This window comes from Alligator mississippiensis, chromosome 3, assembly GCF_030867095.1.
Source record: "Alligator mississippiensis isolate rAllMis1 chromosome 3, rAllMis1, whole genome shotgun sequence".
NCBI classification, from domain to species: Eukaryota; Metazoa; Chordata; order Crocodylia; family Alligatoridae; genus Alligator; species Alligator mississippiensis.
The window spans coordinates 139538255-139556819 of NC_081826.1; the positions used below are offsets into that span (position 1 = coordinate 139538255).

The window sequence follows — 18565 nt, forward strand, 5'->3', positions numbered from 1 at the left end:
CCAATCATAAGTCCCAGATTTTTTTTTTTTTAAATAAGGCATAAAAAAAATTAAAGTCAGATTACTGAACTTTAGTGGCTTATAAACCAGATAAAGTCTCTATGTAGGAAATGACGTTTTCCATCTGTGATGTTTCTTATACAAAATACAAATAACTCTTACTGAAGTCAAGAGCTCATATCCTGGAGTGGGGGACTTAATGAAAGCCCTCCTTCCCCAAATGCATACAGTCTGTTCTGTTTTTTAAATAATTATATATGTTTAAATTCTATGTACAAAATGCAAATACTGAAGGTCAGATGCTCTGTACCCAACTCAAACTCAATGTCAAGACTCGAGCATTTATTTCCTCTCATCAAACACAATCACTGCAGGACCAATAAGGACTGGGGGTATTTTTAGAGGTATTCTTTTCTCACAAATAGATAGGTGACATTATATAAGTGCTACACAGCTGCAGGTCCCACCAGCTTACAAAACTTTTAAGATAAATCATATTCTAAGGTTCACAATGATTTTATTCTTTTATACATTTGAAAGAAGAAAACAAGTTCCTGTGTTTTGAATATCAGTGCCTTTTAGCCTGTGACTTCAGGCCAAAAAACAGTGATATTCTTTTCCTTTACTCCAATTTGAGTGACCCTTGTAATAATTTTTCAGACACTTTTCCTCTCACTGCACAGTCCTAGAGAGGAGACAAACTCATGTCTCCAAAGGCTTTGTATTATTATTTTAAATTCCAAGTTATCTAAAAAGGAACAAGTCCTTTCCATCCACTCATTCACACCCCCACTGCTTTCAAAGCATTTTCTACTCTGTCTTCTCAAACTCTGAAATCAATCAGGGTAAAACCGTGTCTGACAAGGGGAAGCAGGGTTCAAGACAAAGGCTTTAAGAAGTTGCTTTCTCTGTGTTCCCCTACACAGGCCAGCACAATAGGGAGGGACAACTTGGGACTCAGAAGTGCAGGGACTGCTTCCACCTACAGCCAGTGAGAATATGAATGGGTAGGAGGAAAGGAGCAGACCCAAAGCCTGTCCACCCTCCATATTGGCTCACAGAATTGGTGGTCCAAGCCAGGAAAGAAGGCTGCTTCATCTTTCACAAAGGTAACTCAGTCCCAATTCACACAAAAGACTCAAGAGCGGGCAAGGCAGAATTCTGTTTTACTTAGTAGATAACTAAAGAGCAGCTTGAGAATAACTCTAAGTGCTAGACTCTGTTCTACTTATTAGGCATCTAAGTGAATTTAGGTGCCCAAATGAGATTATTTCATCCTGTTCAAAATCTTGAAAAAAATGTATTAATGCATCTACGAATCCATCACCATCATCTGATCCATAAGAATGAGTCGCAACAAAATGTTGGAAGAGGACCTACCCACTTTTTGCAATAACTGTTATTCGGGTGAAATAGAACTGTATTCGCCAACCAAATCCATTTATGCACCTAATAGGAGGATTTGAATCTAGACTGTGTTGTTTGACTAAACTGTAGGAGTGATTCTATTACCCCCTCTGGACATGCAAACGTCCCTATTATAGGAACAGAATTGTGCCCAAAGGAGGCGACAGAACTACCGCAACACTTTAGTCAGGTAGCTCAAAAACAGTCCCAAACTATTGCACCAAGCGAAAAAAATTCTGCCCCCAGTGGGCATTTCTACATGTGCCCCTTTAGCAAGCACTAAATGACTGAGCAGTAACCACCGTAAGTGCACAGTCCCAGTGGCTCACAGGTTGTTTCCAGCCCTACTCCACAGTACCAACAAGCTACTGCACATTAGCTCATTGCCACTGCACAGTAGCATCAGAGTCATGGTTTGTGCCCACCAATGCTAAGTGTCCGTAGCTCATCGCTACAGTAACGTAGCATCTTGTGTAGATGCGCCCAGTGTTAACTAAAACCAGGATGATGTTACCTCAAAGAATGATGGCCCACAGACTATGTCTAAGGGGTCCACAAAAGAGGACTACAATTAATTAAAAGTATGTGAATTTCCACACTTACAATTCAAAAAGGTTCGCACCTCCATTCAAAATCTGTTTAGGGGTCCGCAAATGAAAAATGGTTGAAAACCACTGCCCTAGGGGAACTCTTGATAAACACACTCCAGTTGAAAAGAAAAGATGAATAATGTTAACCAACATAATATAAAGATGGAAAGATGCATCCAATGCAAGCAGTTAAAAAAAAAAAAATGCATCGATACTACCCGCAGTTCACTGTACAAAGTGTTAAGTTGCAGAGCTCCTTTTGACTTGGGAATTGTGGTCCAAGTATCCCTGAAAAAGGGTTAGTGGAGCACCACACAGTCCCCACCCTTCCCTGCACATCAGACAGCTGAAGAAATCACTAAACACAATCTCTCCTGGAACCAGTTCTTGGGTAAGACAGCTCCATGTCGCCCCTCCCACTCCCCTTAAACTTGGATGATGGCAGGGAACGTACAGTCTGGCCCTCAACACAAGGCAAAATACAAGACTAAACAACCCTAGTGTTTAACACCCTTTTAGATAAGTATGCAGTAAATATGATATTATGACCTTTGTGTGTCCTAGTCCCTGTGTGGGAATCCTGTTAGCCAGAGACAGTTGTAAGAGAGTTCAGAGAATCCTGCCAATTTTGGTATTCGAATATGTCACCTGACATTTGCTAATCATTGCATTCTCCCTCATAGGAAATTAAGCAAAGCATAAGAAGTGCATCTGGTTTTCTTCTCCTTCCTTTCTTTTTGTTTCATTTCCTTCCCTATTTCTTTCATTTTGCTCTTTTTCTTCCTGCATCACCCTCTGCTCCTTCCCCTGATTTTCACTTCTCTCTCTCCACCTCCCTATCCATCTCTCTTCCCTCTCAAATGTCTACATTTCTTCTTCTCAAAAGGGAAATGCTGGCCAGCCTTCTCTGTACTCTCCTCACTGCTCTGGCCACATCAAGTGCAGAGAAAGAGCAGAAGGATTGTTAGTATTATTATACACAAAGCTGATAGCACCACTTATTACTAAGTTTGCCCAAGGCTGCTTCCAATTGTCTGTCGCTGTTTCTAGCTGCTTGCAACTTTTGACTAAAACATTCAGGCTGAAAATTTCCAGGCTGGGTATTTCACCTTCAGATTTGGGAGGCCGGGGGGGTGGGGGGGGGTTGTTTGTTTGTTTTATTGGGGGGGGGAAGGGAAGGAGGGGGAGTAGAGAGAATAGATGGAGAGTGGGCAGAGGGCAAGCAATGTCAGCCAAAATAATTTTGGCCATTTCTAGCAACTGTGAAAACTATGTTAAAAAAAACAAAACGTTTTTTCTCTCATTTTAATACAATGTTGGTGACATTTCTTTTTAGATACAGCCACCATTTTTAATAGAAGTGTTAAGTTTGACAAGATGGAGGGAGCATCTAATGGGTCCAATCCTGCTGACAAGCCATGTCACTGTCAATATGGCCCATGAAGAAAATGTCTGGGGATTTTTTTTAATTTGATTTTTTTTTTTTTTTTTAATCTAGGGCCCTACACCCAACATTCAAAGAACACATGCACAGCAGCCAAATCAAGCAGTCAGAAGTTGCCCTTGTGAACAGAAACTACTCCTTGTTGCATATGCATTTGGATTCAAGATTTAATAACTGCACAGGTTTCCCTCAGCAACCACAGTTTTGAGTATCCACACTTAATATTCTACATACCATTTTGGGTACCATGGTATACATTTGAGTAATCATGGTTTTCAGCCCACCACCTGCCATTTTTGCCTATAAGCCTTTTGTCTTGCCAACCACCATTTCACCACCCACAGGAACTTTCAGGAACCTAACCCCAGCAGTTGGCAAGGGAAACCCGTCTTGCCATTTACTACCATATTTTGTCTCATACCACACATACCCAAATAAGAAATGTACGTTACTTTCCCTTTCCCCTGCCAGAATGTCCTCTTCTGCAGAGGTGTTGCTACTGTATTTCCTCACTTAAAATGTGCATCCCAATTTCTAGCAGCCAATTTTTGGAAAAGGGTGTATAAGGTACATGAGAAAACACCGTCTCCCACTGCATGAGGGTCCTGTTCAGTGCACTGGATGGACCCGCTTTGGGGAAGAATTTGGGTTGGGTGCCCAAGTTAGCACTGTAGAGACTGAGGCAGAGAACTATAGAAAAGAATCTCAGGGCTTAAGCTTTGAATGGGACTTTAGAAAACCAGCCACTATCACCGTCTCTACTACAAGTTCCAAAGCAATACCAAGCAAGTCACTTAAATCAAACTTCTCACTTCCATCTCATTTTCCAGGTGCCCGACTGGAGATTTGGAACCTGGTTTGCAGAAATGCTGGGCACTTGGGCAACAACAGAAGCTAGTGTGAGTGATGTTTTGAATGTCTAAGGTGATATATAATGCCAACTGCTCTGAAAATCAGGTTCTTTTCACCTTAATCTCTCAGTACCTAACCCTCTTTCTACAGATGGGGAGTTAATATTAACTAGTAACATCACAGAAGTGTTGTGAAAATAGTAATGAATGTTATGAAGCACTTGCAAGCTGTAATGATACACGCTTTGTGCAAAATTTAAATTATTCTCTTTTCAGAACAGGACTCAAATGTTATGCAGCAAAATCAGGCCTACAGCCTGGGTCTACAGCCACACACTGAATGTGGGAAAGGAAAACTAAGGAACTGGCCCACCTAAAGAGCAGTGTCAGCTTCAATTCCATGCACTGAAAGAGAAGGGCTAAGCACAGACAGTCGAAAAGCCCAAGGCTGAATCATTTCAATCTTTACAGGTTTCTTTAAACTGCATAGATTGAACCAATAAAAAAAGTGAATTGAAGTTCATTTTTCAAACCAGAAAAGCAACCACATCCCTGCAATGGCCCATACTACGAGTCAGGTAGGGATGCTAGAGCACACCTCCCAGCCTGCCAGCCACTGCAGAGAGTGGGGAGATGGGAGATTCCCCCAGCCATGCCCCCTCCTCAGCCTCCAGCCAGCTGAGGGTGGGGTATGGGGGGGAATGCCCCCCCCCCCCGCTGGACCCCCATCCTGGGTCTCCCTGGTGCCAGGGAAGGGAGGAAGCTGCTAGCAGGGCATTTCTCCCTTCCTCCCCTCCCTGTCCCTGCCCCCAAATCTGGTCCCCCTAGCCATGCCCCCTCCTATGTCCAAGCCAGCTAAGAAGGGTGTGTTGGTGAATCCCCTCAAACCTGCACTAGACCCCCAGTCGGTGTCTCCCTAGCATGGGGGGTAAGAAGTGCAGAGGGAAGCCCCCAGCAGGCTCCCTCTCAACCCGCCACACCCAGAGCCTGAAGCCAGGCCAATCACCCCCTCCTCAGCTGGCAGGATGGCTAAGAAGGGAGTGGGAGGTAAAATGGCTCCCACTGTGGGCAACCCCTTGGTGCCAGGCACAGCTGGATAGGAGAGGCTAAGGAGGGATTTGGTGAGAAAAAAACAGGTCACCCTCTCCCTCCCTCCATTCCAGCCCCTCTAGCCAAGCTGTGCCTGGCACGGGGGTGAAGCCTGCAGTGGGGTCTTTACACCCCCAACCTGAGTGGGGAGCCAGGCTGATCACCCAGCTACATGTTTTCCCCAGCTGGAAGGCCAGCTGAGGAGGGAGCGCCGGGGGTGGGGGGAGGAAACACCCCCCCCCCCCAAGCTCCGGACCTCCAGCCAGGCTGTACCCAACATGGGGGGAAGCATGCAGTGAAAGCTTTACTTCCCCCCACCCCACCTGGGAGCCAAGCCAGTTTTCCTGGCTAAGGAGGGGCCGGGGTCAGGGAATCCACCCAGCTCCTAGGGATGGAAAAGCCCCCCACTTTACAGCTGGCGGTGAAGCTGTCCTGCTCTGCTGGAGCGGAAAGCACAGCCTAAGGCTACACATCATTCTGGGATACTGGGGGACTGTGAGTTAAGTTGACTTGGAAGGGAATCTGCGACAGAAGTACTGTAAACCGCTCTGACCTAAAACAGTTAAATCCAGGTTTATTTTAAATTAGTTTCAACTATTTTGAAAGTGGTTTAAAGTGCACTGAAGTTTTGTTCTGTTACAGGTTTAAATCAGTTCCTGATCACAAACTGGTTTACGTGTAAATTCTGTCCCTGGCCACTGTGGAAAATAGAAGTATGTGGTCATGCTTTTAGATTTTATCATAATGCATATGCATGGCTGCTATGTTAAATTTACATATGTTATCATAATTCTGGTATTTCCTAAGATTTGGGTACCTGAATGTGAAATCTTAAATTGTTTAACAGGTATGTATGCATGCGTGCATGCATGATTGCTACTTATTTTTATTTTTTATAATAAAAATAGGAACACCAATCAATGCTCAAGGACCTGCAGTGGTAGACACTGTGCAGGTAAACAACAAGAGGACAGGCCCTGCCCAGGAAAGTGGAGAGTCCAGATGCCAGACAGGGCATGAAAAATAAAAAAATAAAAAAGACCAAAAAGATGTGGCAGCTGGTGGGAAAAACAAAATAAGGAGACTACCAAAAAATGCAAATCTCTTCTTCATGATTTGTACAACCAAAGGAATGAAGTTGAATCTGGCAGTGTTCAATTCAAAAGGCATATGATGTAGGATTAAAAAAAAGAGTGAAGCTGATCTAAATTTCAAATCACATGAAATAGATTTTATACCAGTATAATTGAACCATTTGCTGTGGCTGAACCAAAGGACACAATTACTTTAATACAGTATATACAATAGTTTCTGGGGATTATTTTTTTTAGAGAATCTTAATAGCCTGCGAAATAGCAGTGGGGTGAAAAATTCAAACACTTTTTCACACAGATCACACTAAGAAGTTGCTGTTTTATCTTTTTTCTAGTTCTGGCTCCATAACTGACTTTGATGGATCCATTAAAGGGTTGATTTAGTGCTGTCATCAGCTGGTGCATTTAGCTCCAACTCAACATGTGGGCAAGCTGGATAATAAAATAAGCAGATTCCTCTATTTTTTCCTGAACCTTTCTGAATTCATAATCAGGGCCATTCACACTATTCAATATCACATTGGTCAGAGGCTATCGCTGGTGACTAATCCAAAACATTCTCTACTTGTCCCAAGACATGAATGTACTTCTCTGAGATCAATCCAATGACCAAAGGCCAGAACTGTGATTCAGAACCAAACAACTAAAAGGGTTATTTGTGTAAGTATCACAAAATAAAGGACCCACATTCTCATAAGTAAGGGTTGTATACATAGGAAACTTACCTTTGGAGGCCCATTATCAAATGAACTAAAACCTGCCTGCATCAAAATTAATTATCTGATCATTACATAGCAACTCAGCCCATGTGGCAGCATAGTATTAAATATTTTAAGTTTGCATACATAATATTCAGCATCACCTACACTGTGCTCCTTCCTGATAGTAATTTAAGGTGTAAGCAACACAGTTCGCAATTTCAGAACTAACAATGTGGAAGCAAGACAGATGCCAACAGGTATAAAAGGGTAAGTGGCATATGTGATAGAGTCCTAGCACTGTAACACAGAGATGCAGAAATTGTAGTATTATAATGAAGAGATACAGTTAACTCTTGGCACCAAAATAAGTAAATAAAAATACCATGTGTGGCCTGTACTGAGAAGAGACATCCGCCTTTGCAAGTTTTTTCTTGTCTAGCAACAAATTACCTCCTGTATTCTACAAAGAATTTACAGCCAAAATACAAGCTGGTAAGTAAGTAAAACCAAGGTTGTCAAAGTTGTGGGTTTGAGGGAGAGCTGTTAAAACACTCCTCTATCTCCAAGGTTTCCGATGTGTGTTCCCAAAGTACCACATATGTTAGAAGAAAAAAAGAAACTAAGGATTACAGCAAGGTAAGAAATGCATTTCCTGATCAATAAAAACCTTTTGCAGGGTCAGAGTCATTTCTAACCTGTATCAGAACAAAACTAAGCTCATAAAAATATTTGGGGGAGCGGCAAGAACCAGACAGACTCCCTTTGGCACCCCACCCCCAATGCACATTGCATAGCCAAGAGATTAGTGACTGGGCACTCACCTTGGATGTGGGAGGCCAAGCTTCAAGTCCCTGCTCTGCCTGATTCAGACCGTCTTGAAGATGGAACATTTTAGGCACAGAAGAAATTCTTGAAAATTCTTCCTAAATTGGAGAAATACTGTGTTGAAAAATTTTAGTCTAGAAGCAAATTAAGTATTCATGAAGATCTCCTATTGAGAGGATGTGAAGAGTACTTAGCTTTGATGGAACCGTTGCAAACTGCTGCAGCTGTACCTCCCTTTCTAATATCATGTGCCATCTCTAATGCAAACCAGATGGTGAAACCAAAGTGTCATCTGGCATAGCAAAAGATAACAGTCAGGTATGCTCTTCACCTGCCTATACTATTTTTCTGTAGAACCAAGATCCAGAGAGCCATTATTTTCAGCCTCAGTTTGCTATTTTCTAGTTGCTGTACTGCAATTTAATTTCACTCTCCCATATTGAGCATTGATCACAGGACTAGTTGTTCTTTTAATGTTAAAAATTGTATTCAAAGACTCACACTGTTCCTTTTTATTTCCAAAAAAATGGAGACTGCTTTAGGAGACTATCCTTATAGTGACAGAAAAAAAGAGTCTTCCTAATTTCAAACCTAAATATCCTTTGTTCCAAATTAAGTCAACTGGTTCTCACTCTACTCTTGGTGGACATGAAGAATAATTGATCACAGCCCTCTTTATAATAACTAATCAAAATCAAATTCATCATGTTTTCTAAAGCTTTCTTTTATGCTCTCCTTTACACTCACTCCATCTGTCTATACCTTAAAATCTGGTGCCCAAAGCTGGACACAGTACACTAGCCAAGTTCAAATGTAGGGTGCAGAGGAATACCACACAGAATTGGCACACTGGGCAAACCCTGCGGAGGGAACAGGGAGAGGGGGCATGCAGTTCCAAGAGCAGGAGCAGGGGAGAGGACTCAGCAGTCTTATCCATGCAAGAAACTCTTACGTAGTCCCCAGCTGCACTGTTGCTGCTGCTGTGCCTGCCACAGCCAGAGACCATTTTGGAGTTCCCAGCACAAGTAAGCTATGGGGCTGCTCTTGCTGAAAGGGTATGGACTCCAAGGGATTGGGGTATAATTCTGGTGCACCTCCTAACTTGACACCTGCAGTGAGTGCCCCCTCACTTGCACCTAGTTACATTACAAATAGAGTGACAGTTTGTGTACAAGCCAAAAAAAAGAAACTGGTTACAGAAACTACAACCTCTTTCCTGGGCCAGGGACAGACATTACACAAACCAGTTTAAGGGATCAGAAACTGGTTTAAACCTGTAACAGAACACACGTTCAGTGCACATAAACCAGTTTGAAAATGGCCGAAACCGGTTTGAGATAAACCTGGTTGAATGTAGTAGTGTGTACTGTCTGCTGTTGAAGAGTACCAAAATTGTCTTGTAAAAGTAATAGAAATGGGTCTGTGGGATCAGTACAGTCAAGGTCTTGGAATATATCCCTATTTGTTACATTGTAAAGTGGGTTCCCTTTATGTGAATTCAAGTTATACACCATTTTCCAGGAATGCATGTTCAACATAAAGCGAGGGAAACCTGTATCAGACTTAACTGATTTGGCTCAAACCGGTTTATGCACTGTCTGTCCCAGACCCCTTCCTGGTTTAACATAAACCAGAGTCATTTACAATAAAATGTATTCCTATTCATAGGGCTTCCATAAGCCTTATGCGCCAAGCAATCTGTGCCATCACAACACTCAAACTACGCATCTCTAGCTCACTGCTACCCAGACAGCAAAAGCTGGAAGGGAAAAAAAAAACCCTCATACTACTACACTTGGCCTATTAAAATGCATAAACTGTACTCCTCTATTTTAGCATTAGGATTATTTTCTTAATTGCAAGTAAAAGACAAATAGTAAATTCAAATCATGTTCATTTATACAAAAATACATATATGGTCAGCTTCAAATCAACTAGAAGTCCCAAAGACCATCAGAATAATACAAAAAAAAAAAAAAGATAATGGTGACTCTAAAACATTTTCTGAAGCCATAAACAAGGACTTTTTTTAATAGAAACTAACAGTCCTTACTGCTGGAAGAGTTAGGCCAAAGTAAACGATATATAAACACATCCACCCAAGTTCAACTGAAAAGTGGAGTTTCTCTACATGGTCAAGAAAAACACCACATGCATAGCTCCATATTCTAGTCTCCCTCCATCACACCCCTTTTCTCACCACCCCTCATCATCAATGTGATTGACTGAAATAAACAGTATAAATTTCCAACGTTTATGTGCCTGAACTTTACTCACAGCTGAGAATCAGCAGCTGAGTACAGTGCAAACCACTTTCGAAGAACATTCATAAGATGTAGGATAAAACACTCTCAAAAATATAAACAGTTTAAAGAGTTCACAATGGACAGCCAAGCAAGCTTTTCAAAATCCAGTTAGTATTTAGAAGCCCAATAAAAAGTCAATGGATGCTGGGCATGCAACTCTGAAAATCCCCTCTAAGTGATTATTACCTTAAATCTAAAACAGATGAGCCTTGACACTGACTGGATGGATCTCTCTGACAACCCACCACAGCACTGTATGATTTTGACACATAATGTATTGTTTTCCTTGTACACCCTCCAAACACAGAACAAGTTATTACAATATAAAAGGATATTTTATACCATGTCCATTTCTAGAATATCCCATCTATCTACTGCATATTCAAAATTGTCATATGTCCACAAACTGCATATACATGTGCCTAAGAAGAGTGTTCTTCATATCTCGTTGAGTATAACGAGACATTGTTTTTAATCCTTATTATAAATTAATTTAACAGATTTCAGATTCAAGCAATCTTTTATCTGCTTTAACTTGCTACGGAACTCAATAACCAAGATACATTTATCATTGATACTGTTATATCTGAATGTTGCATAAAATAGATTAAGATTGTTATACACCCTCACCCTCCTTGTGCACACCATATGTTTAGTAGGGAACTAGTTGTCCATGGCTACTATGGAAGTGTTACTTTTTCCTGTTTTATTCCTACCATGTCCTGTTGGCCGTGGGCTGTTCTCTAGTCCGTGGGAACTGTTCTGTGGAGTAGCAGATTCAACCCCGAGTTCCTACAATACTAGTTTGGAGCTGTTTATGTCAGGCAATGAAAGCTCCTAATGAACACTCTGAACTAAACTTCTAAATTCACATTCACAACAGTGATCGGGAGAGTAGTTTGAAGACATTAAGAAAAACAATTTCAATAATATAGTTATTGTATAATACTACAGTAACACAGCCTTGCCTCACCTGTGCTACACTCAGCAGACAAAAGAAATGGGTAGAATACAGACAAATAAATGCATTTGTTCCGCAGTCAGGGGTAACACAACTGCCACAAAAGACAACATCTGACAAAAACTACCCAATCGTTGAAAGGGTAATTTAGATGGGGCAGGGTGCCCTGGGAAAACAACTTTTCTTCCCACAAATCTCTGACATTCTTTTAAGCTCATCTTTCAAAGGACTGAAAAATGGTCAAACTTGAACAGAGAATGTGTGCGCCATATTTATGCCAAATTTACTTTTTAACTTTATAAGCATACTGTTGAAATGGGAGCATCTGAGTCGTTTGGCCAAAAGAACGAGTCTTCTTTCAGCATTTGGGTTTGAATGTCAACAAAGTGCCAGAGAAAGTTAAAAGTTAAAAAAAAAGAGTGTCAGCACCAAGAATATAAAGATCTAAAGGCAAATCAAGGAGAAAATATGAGTCACCTATGGAATTATACACAAGAAGTATAACAAATGGATACATTTATGATACACTTTTCTCAGAGGAAAGAAAAAAGAATGTTTTGTTTTGGAATTAATGAAATAAGGGGTTTGTTTGGGGCGGGGAGCGCTGTGTTTTATTCAGGCCTTTTTGGTTTCTTTTTAAAAAATTCATTTTAAAAAACAGCAACAACAACAAACTACAGTTGTCTCTGATTGTGCATTGGCATCCTGCTAAGATTCAGCTAGTAGTACAAAAGAGAAAAGTTATTCAATTATCTGGAAGTCACTTTTCCTGTTCAGTGAAAGAAGTGATTAATAGAGTCCAGCAATGACATAGATTACCCCCTACCCATGCAACCTCTTTCATTATAATGCAATTAAAACTACTGAAGTAAACAACTGATTCTGGTGCTCAACTTACTCTTTGCCTCTTTTTTAAATTGTTTGCCATATTAAGGAAAATGCCACAAATAAGCATGTTGCATATGTTCCCTCAATTAAATTCGGCTTTCTGTTACCACAGCAACATGTACATTTACACGACTTCAGTCCCAATAGGTGGCAGAAGACATACAAAACTTTCATTTAAAGGGATTTGCATGTGTGTGGTGTGAGTGTGGTATTTTGTTTCACCATGGTGCAATGAAGAAGTTTGCTATACATTCCAAAATAAAAGGCAAGCAGTAACTATAGTCACCAGACAAAAATCTCAGGGAGTATCTGTAAATTTGACATCAGAAACAAAACAGCAGCTCTGTCTTTTTTACTAGAATTGGCTGGAGACAATTTCACAAAACATTCCTCCAGTTCACTTTAAAGTGAGGAACAGAGTCTGACTAAAACAATACTGAACACTAAAATTCCCCTACCTCATGTGGAGAATTAAAGATGATTCAGCTGATTAAAAGCAAGTTGAATTTGGCCCAAACTGATCACAAAATATATATTTAATTAACTTTTTAATACTTGCAATCACATCTGTGGGGCTTTTCTATGCCAGACCCCAGGCATAAATGTTTTTATTTTTATTTTTTCCTTAGATTCATTTAAAAATTGTTACTGTTACAATACATGGACTGTACTCTCTCTGAAACAAGACACTTTTGTATTACCTAAAGCAAATACAACTATAGACAGGCAAGAGTGCTTCCACACAAATCAAGGTCCTGCCCAGTAAGATTTTATTACTGTGCCTGGACCTCCTGTTAAGCATGAAGCTGATAGATAGTGACTGAATAGCAACTGCAATGTTTCTATCATTACAGTTGCACCGTCTATAGTGAATTTTTGTTATACCTGTACAAAACAAGATATAGTTACTATATGAATCACACACATGAATACGTGTGTCCTTTAGTTGGAAAAGAAAGACAGGCTTTTACAAAGCTCATAAGAAGAGTGGATCTGACCATTCTGGGTATCAGGTATTACAAGGAACATCACCCATTCAGACACGCAAATGTCCTAATGCTAGAAAAAGTCAAGGGGACTCAGAGGGAAGTCCCTTTACAGGGTCAGTACTTTAGAAAACAAAAGAAAAAGGAAAAATAATTACTTCTCATAGTTTAGCAGAATTCAGTCAAGCAGACCATAATCCTCAGTTTTAGTGACTAAACACCACTTCAAACATTCATGCCAAACCCATTTCAGGTTTTCAATATACAGTATGGCCAAGCCACCTTGTCCTTATGCTGACTATCTGAGCTCACCTCTCCCTACTCCTCGCTACTTTCTTTATGCCAAATTAATACCTGCCTTCTTCATTTTAAAAGAGGAAGTGGCAAATCTCTTTCCCACACATCCTGATAAACCTCTGCCTTTGACTGACTCACTCCAAATGCATCTCCCTAGTCTTTTTTGCTTCCTGATCTTTGATTTCAACCGTCTTTTTAGCTATTTCTAAAATATGTGGAATTATAACAATATATAAAAAAAACTCTGCATGTACTCCAATACAGAAAACAATCCCCCATAAAGTATTTTGTAAATTGTGTGTGAAATGTTATCCCCAATTAAGTTAAATTGCACTACATTGTGTTGTGCTGCGTGTAAGAGGTATTGTATCAGCTGGAAAAAAACATGGCACTGAAAGAGGTACTTTTTTAGCAAACTACGTGGGCAATTACATGCTCCACACCTGTTCTTTGCACTAAGTGGTTGCAGACTGTTCAGAACATTTCCTCCCAGGGGATCAAAAATATCATAAGGATCACAAGGTTTCCTCCATGCCTACCGGGGGGGGGGGGGGGGAAAAAACCCTCCTAAAAAACACAAAAATCTAAGAACTGTTTAAATCCAGCACACCATAATTTACAAACAAAATGGTTATAGTTTTGCCTTTTGGGATGTCCTTTATTCATTAATAAGTACCAATAATTATGGCTTCTGTAGAAACAAAGGGCAATATTTTCTGACTACAAATTGTGATTTAAAGTTTTTCTCCCTGTGATACTTTACAGCATACAGACTGTAAAGGCTGGGTGTTTTACAACTCATACATTTACAGTGGAGAAGTGTCCCATGAAAATTGAAACCCCTGGAAGTAACAAAACAAAACAGGCAAAACATAGCAACTAAAGGTGTAAGAGCTTTTGCAGATCTTTGTTTGCCTACTTTTAAATAAAAGCCTGTTTTTAATGAGAATAATGAATTTAGATTTATTTCTCATGAAGACGCCATCAAAATAAGGGCTTCCAGGCTTCAGTAACAAATCTAATAAAGTAACCAAGGGGCTGTTCCACACTACAGTGGTTGTGTCATTAGAAGCTGACTCCTGTCAGCACTCAGCCTTCACATCATTCAGCCATGAGCTCAGAAGTGTGGGAGAGCCTGTCACCCCCAAACTGTAAATCAGTACAAAATAGCTGCCATGACCCAAGTTGCTTTTTAATTTACCATTAACTCTTTAATTTGCTAATTTATCCTTCCCCAAACATAATTAACCCCAAAGCAGCCTTCTCCAGGGATTTATTGGGCTTAAGAAAAAGAAAAAGTAATCAGACATGTTTCCAGCTAGTGCTGTCTGCTCTGGGACCTGAGGCAAATGCAAAGCCTAACCAACTTGAAATAAATGAAAGTGATATTGGCTTACTAAATGCATTACAGAAAAGTCCATGTATTCTTCCACAGACTTCCTTTTCAGGCTAGTCTATGTTTTACATCCTACTTGCTCCTTTATTAAAAGCAATTCTGTGCTTTTTAAATTTTTATTATTTGATGTCTGATGCTCCTGTTCAATTTCTTGGGCTCACAAGATGTTTTTTTACTCTAAGAAGTCTTTTTAAGTCAAAATTATAGGCCAAAAGTGTTTCTTTAAAACTGCATATTAATTTTTTCCCCATGCACTCATTCACCCTGGAACAGTTTACCATAAAACCAACTTAGCTTTTGACAGCCAATTTCATTAAAAAATAAATAAATTAAAATCAACCTACCAAGACCCCCCCCCCCAAATCAACAACATTCTGTATTGTTGTTTAAACTGGTGACACCTCCAGTACACAAAGAAGGTACAGAAAGTGGACACCAAAATTTGGTATTTGAAGACAACTATCAATGTGTGTGTGGGGGGGGGGGGGGGTGACACCGATTCCAATTTTCTTTTTTGACCTCTACAAAGCTCTCTTGATCTAACCTAGCGGACTTTAGCTGAAACAGGCACACAACCTTTTAGCATGGATGTCCGTGTTAATGCTGTTCTCACTACGTACTTACAGACTTGTAACATCACTCAAGCTGCAGCTCCCCCAGATACGAAACCCCTCCAGTCCGTTACACGCCTACCAAAGTTGAGAAATTTCATTGTTTTGCAAGTACCATTTTAGAAAAAGAGGCAGAGCTATTAAATGATAAAGCAGGATCTGACAGTGCTGAGATAACAGACAAGTGTTTAAAGCCAATAAATGTTGCTAATGATTGCCATCTCCCATAGTTAAAATTGGAATTTTAACTTTCTGACAAGCCCAGAGATGCACAGAACTTAGTAATGCATCAGATAAAGAAAAAACATTCAGAAGTTAGAAAACCAGAGAGATCCACAATGGGCTGAAAGTAACCCAGCTATTAGACATACAAGAAACAGTGCTAAATCCCCTTTGCTTTTCTTCCCCTTACACTTTAACTGGTTTGCCTTTTCCCAGCAGTGCTTGCATTTAGCAAAGCTGGTGAGTTCTTGAGCCATCCTGCATTTTCAAATGTCTTTCAAGCCTTTTGCTTCCAATGCATCCTAAAATGCCATACCATACATAACTGATGTGTTCTCAATTAGTCATGTAGTGCTGCAGTTGTCAACTAAACAAAACAAAAACAGTGTATGAGTTGGGTTTTTGTTCATATCAAAAGGAAAAACCTACAGAAGTGTTAACACTAATTGGGTATGGGAGGATCCCTGTTCCTGATGAAATACAAACCTTTTTCTGGACAAGCTAAACTTGTAAATGGAAGATGTTTCTGAAAGAAAAGTCCCAAGAATCTCCCTCCAAAAGCTTTACACCCTATTTAAACTGACCCCTATAACTCTCATTTGGAAATGAGGTCTACACAGCTCAAAAAGCAACCAAGTCTTATTTTTTAAGCAGCTAAAGACTTCAAGAAAGCAAAATCTTCTCCAAAGTCTCAGAACTATTTTAAATGCAGATAGTGCCTGCATTTTCAACAGTTTAAATAACTACTCAAAAGCAGTTTAAAACATAGGGAGGTTTTTCTGTGTCAGGAGATTAGCAACATTTAAGTGGTTACTGAAGTGACTGTTATCAATGGAAAAGGTCAGCACTCTAGTGAGCTTTGTACAGTAAAACCCACTCACTGTGAACATGGATATAGTGAGAAATAATTTAAAATATGCAGAATCAATAAAGCACTTTCTATCCAGGAATCTTAAGGTTCCTTAGAAACGTTTAGTAAATAACTCGTAATTGAGTGAAATTCACGCCTATGTGAAAGAGCAGCATGGAATCCTCAAAACAAGGCTTCCATGGGGCAATGGCCACAGCTGAGAATAACTATAGACTGACCCCAAAACCCATCCTTCTTCCTCCTATGATAAACAAGTAAAAGACCCAACTTTTTTCTCAAAATATTCCATTTTGCTAAGAGTATTTCCACAATATCTCATTTAAAAATAAGCCAAAACACTCCCTTGCAAGAATCCAAGTATTTTGAGAAATCTAATGTTGTGTGTGCTTTTTCTTTTTCTTTTGTTTTTTGAAGAATGGACAGATGGTTGGAAAGGCAGCAAAAAATGTATTGATCTTCAGTCTGAAAAGGAATAAGTGGTGAAAGACTCATTGGGTGCTTGTATATACGATGATCATCAGCATGTACATATGACAAAAATGTCCTTTGTGTGGCTTAATAACATCACACATTACACATGCGCGAGGTTTGGGGTTTTCAAAGGAGTTTGCAATTTTGCAGACTAAACCACATCCCCATGTAGTTTAGTTTGCAACGTTGATACTTTTAACACTGCAGCCTTTAATCTGACAGATTACCCTCCAGTTGAGGGAGAGGTGGGCAGGGTCCCCCGAAGAAAAGGAATGGATCCTTCATTGCTTCTCCCTTCAGCAGGCATCTGCTAGCCAAAGGCGCCTGCTGAAGGCAGAAGCAGTGAGGGGCCTGATCCTTTTTTATTCTCCCCCCTTCCTTCACAGAGCCTGCCTGCCTCTCCCACAGCCAGGGGTGAAGCGGCCAGCAGGCCAAGCAGCCCCTGAGCTATGGAGGCCCTGGTCCTTCCCTCTGCAGTGGTGGTGCCCCCTGGGGCCACCCAGGCAGGCTGCTAGTGGGCTGGGTACTACCCTAGCTTGAAGGCAGCACCTGGCTCGATTCAACTCTTCCCCAACCTCGCCGAGGGAGCAGTGCCTAGTTGGCTTCCAGGAGGCAGGCTCAGGGAAGAGTTGGATCAAGTCAGGTAGCACCCAGCCCACCAGCAGCCTGCTTGGCTAGCCCCAGAGAGGGAAGGACCAGGCAGCTCAGGGACTGCTCAGCCCAACCGCAGCAGGCAAGCTCTGGCCAAAAAAAAAAAAAAAGGATCAGGCCCCTCACTGTAACGTGATGAAAAACCTGCTGAAATTGTTTAGTCCTCAGGGTTTTATTCTATGCCCCGCCATTTCAATTTAGGGGGCACAGAATAAAACCTTGATGATTAAACTCCCATCATGTGTACAAGAGTCCATTCACAACAGTAATGTTTTAAAATTGCTCTTCAGAAACAAGAATCAGAAACTTCCAAATAATTTCTGCCCTACCTGAAAATTGCTAACAAAGCAAATGCAGACCGTGCTTCTATTTCAAACCAATGCACCATAATATCCTTTGACTGTTACCCTAATACCACCCACTTCCAAAGACAATGTCCTAATCTATACTAGAATGAGAGGAGAATAAGGGCCAGCATGTCATGCAAATGGTTGCCAAGTATACCCTGGGAATGCAAGTCTTCCTATTTAAAATTAATGCTCATATCTTACATTTTCTAGTCCTGTCTCATTTACTTTCCTGGTATCAGTTATTATTCATCTAGTATTGATACCCAGGCCAAGTAACCAGGGGTGCACCAATACATCAGACTGCCACCGATATGAGGAAAGCGAGTAATCGGCAATCAGCGCTTTTTTTTTTGGTCTCACGTGGCCAATAATGTGGCCGATTAATGCAGCGTGCACACATGCAGCCTGGCAGCATGGAGAGCAGCCAGGTCCAGCTGGCAAGTCTCTTGTGGGGAAGGGGCAAAGGGGGGGCAGATCCAGGCCTCCGTGGTAAAGGAGGGAGTGTGGCTAGCACTGGGGCAGGGCACAGGGTGGAGCTGTGGCTCATCCAGGGG

General features: G+C 40.8%; 1 protein-coding gene across 6 annotated transcripts in view; it reads right to left on the minus strand.

The window, feature by feature from the left end:
* The window catches only part of SEMA5A (semaphorin 5A), a 629987-nt gene that overhangs the window by 588018 nt on the left and 23404 nt on the right, over nucleotides 1-18565 (minus strand). For 5 of the 6 annotated variants that reach the window (XM_059724459.1, XM_059724460.1, XM_059724455.1 and 2 more), the window contains exon 2: nucleotides 7998-8099. The exons of the other annotated variant lie outside the window; for it this stretch is intronic. The gene's annotated coding sequence lies outside the window, so the exon portion shown is untranslated. The remainder of the gene's footprint in view (nucleotides 1-7997; nucleotides 8100-18565) is intronic. 6 annotated transcript variants of the gene reach the window in all.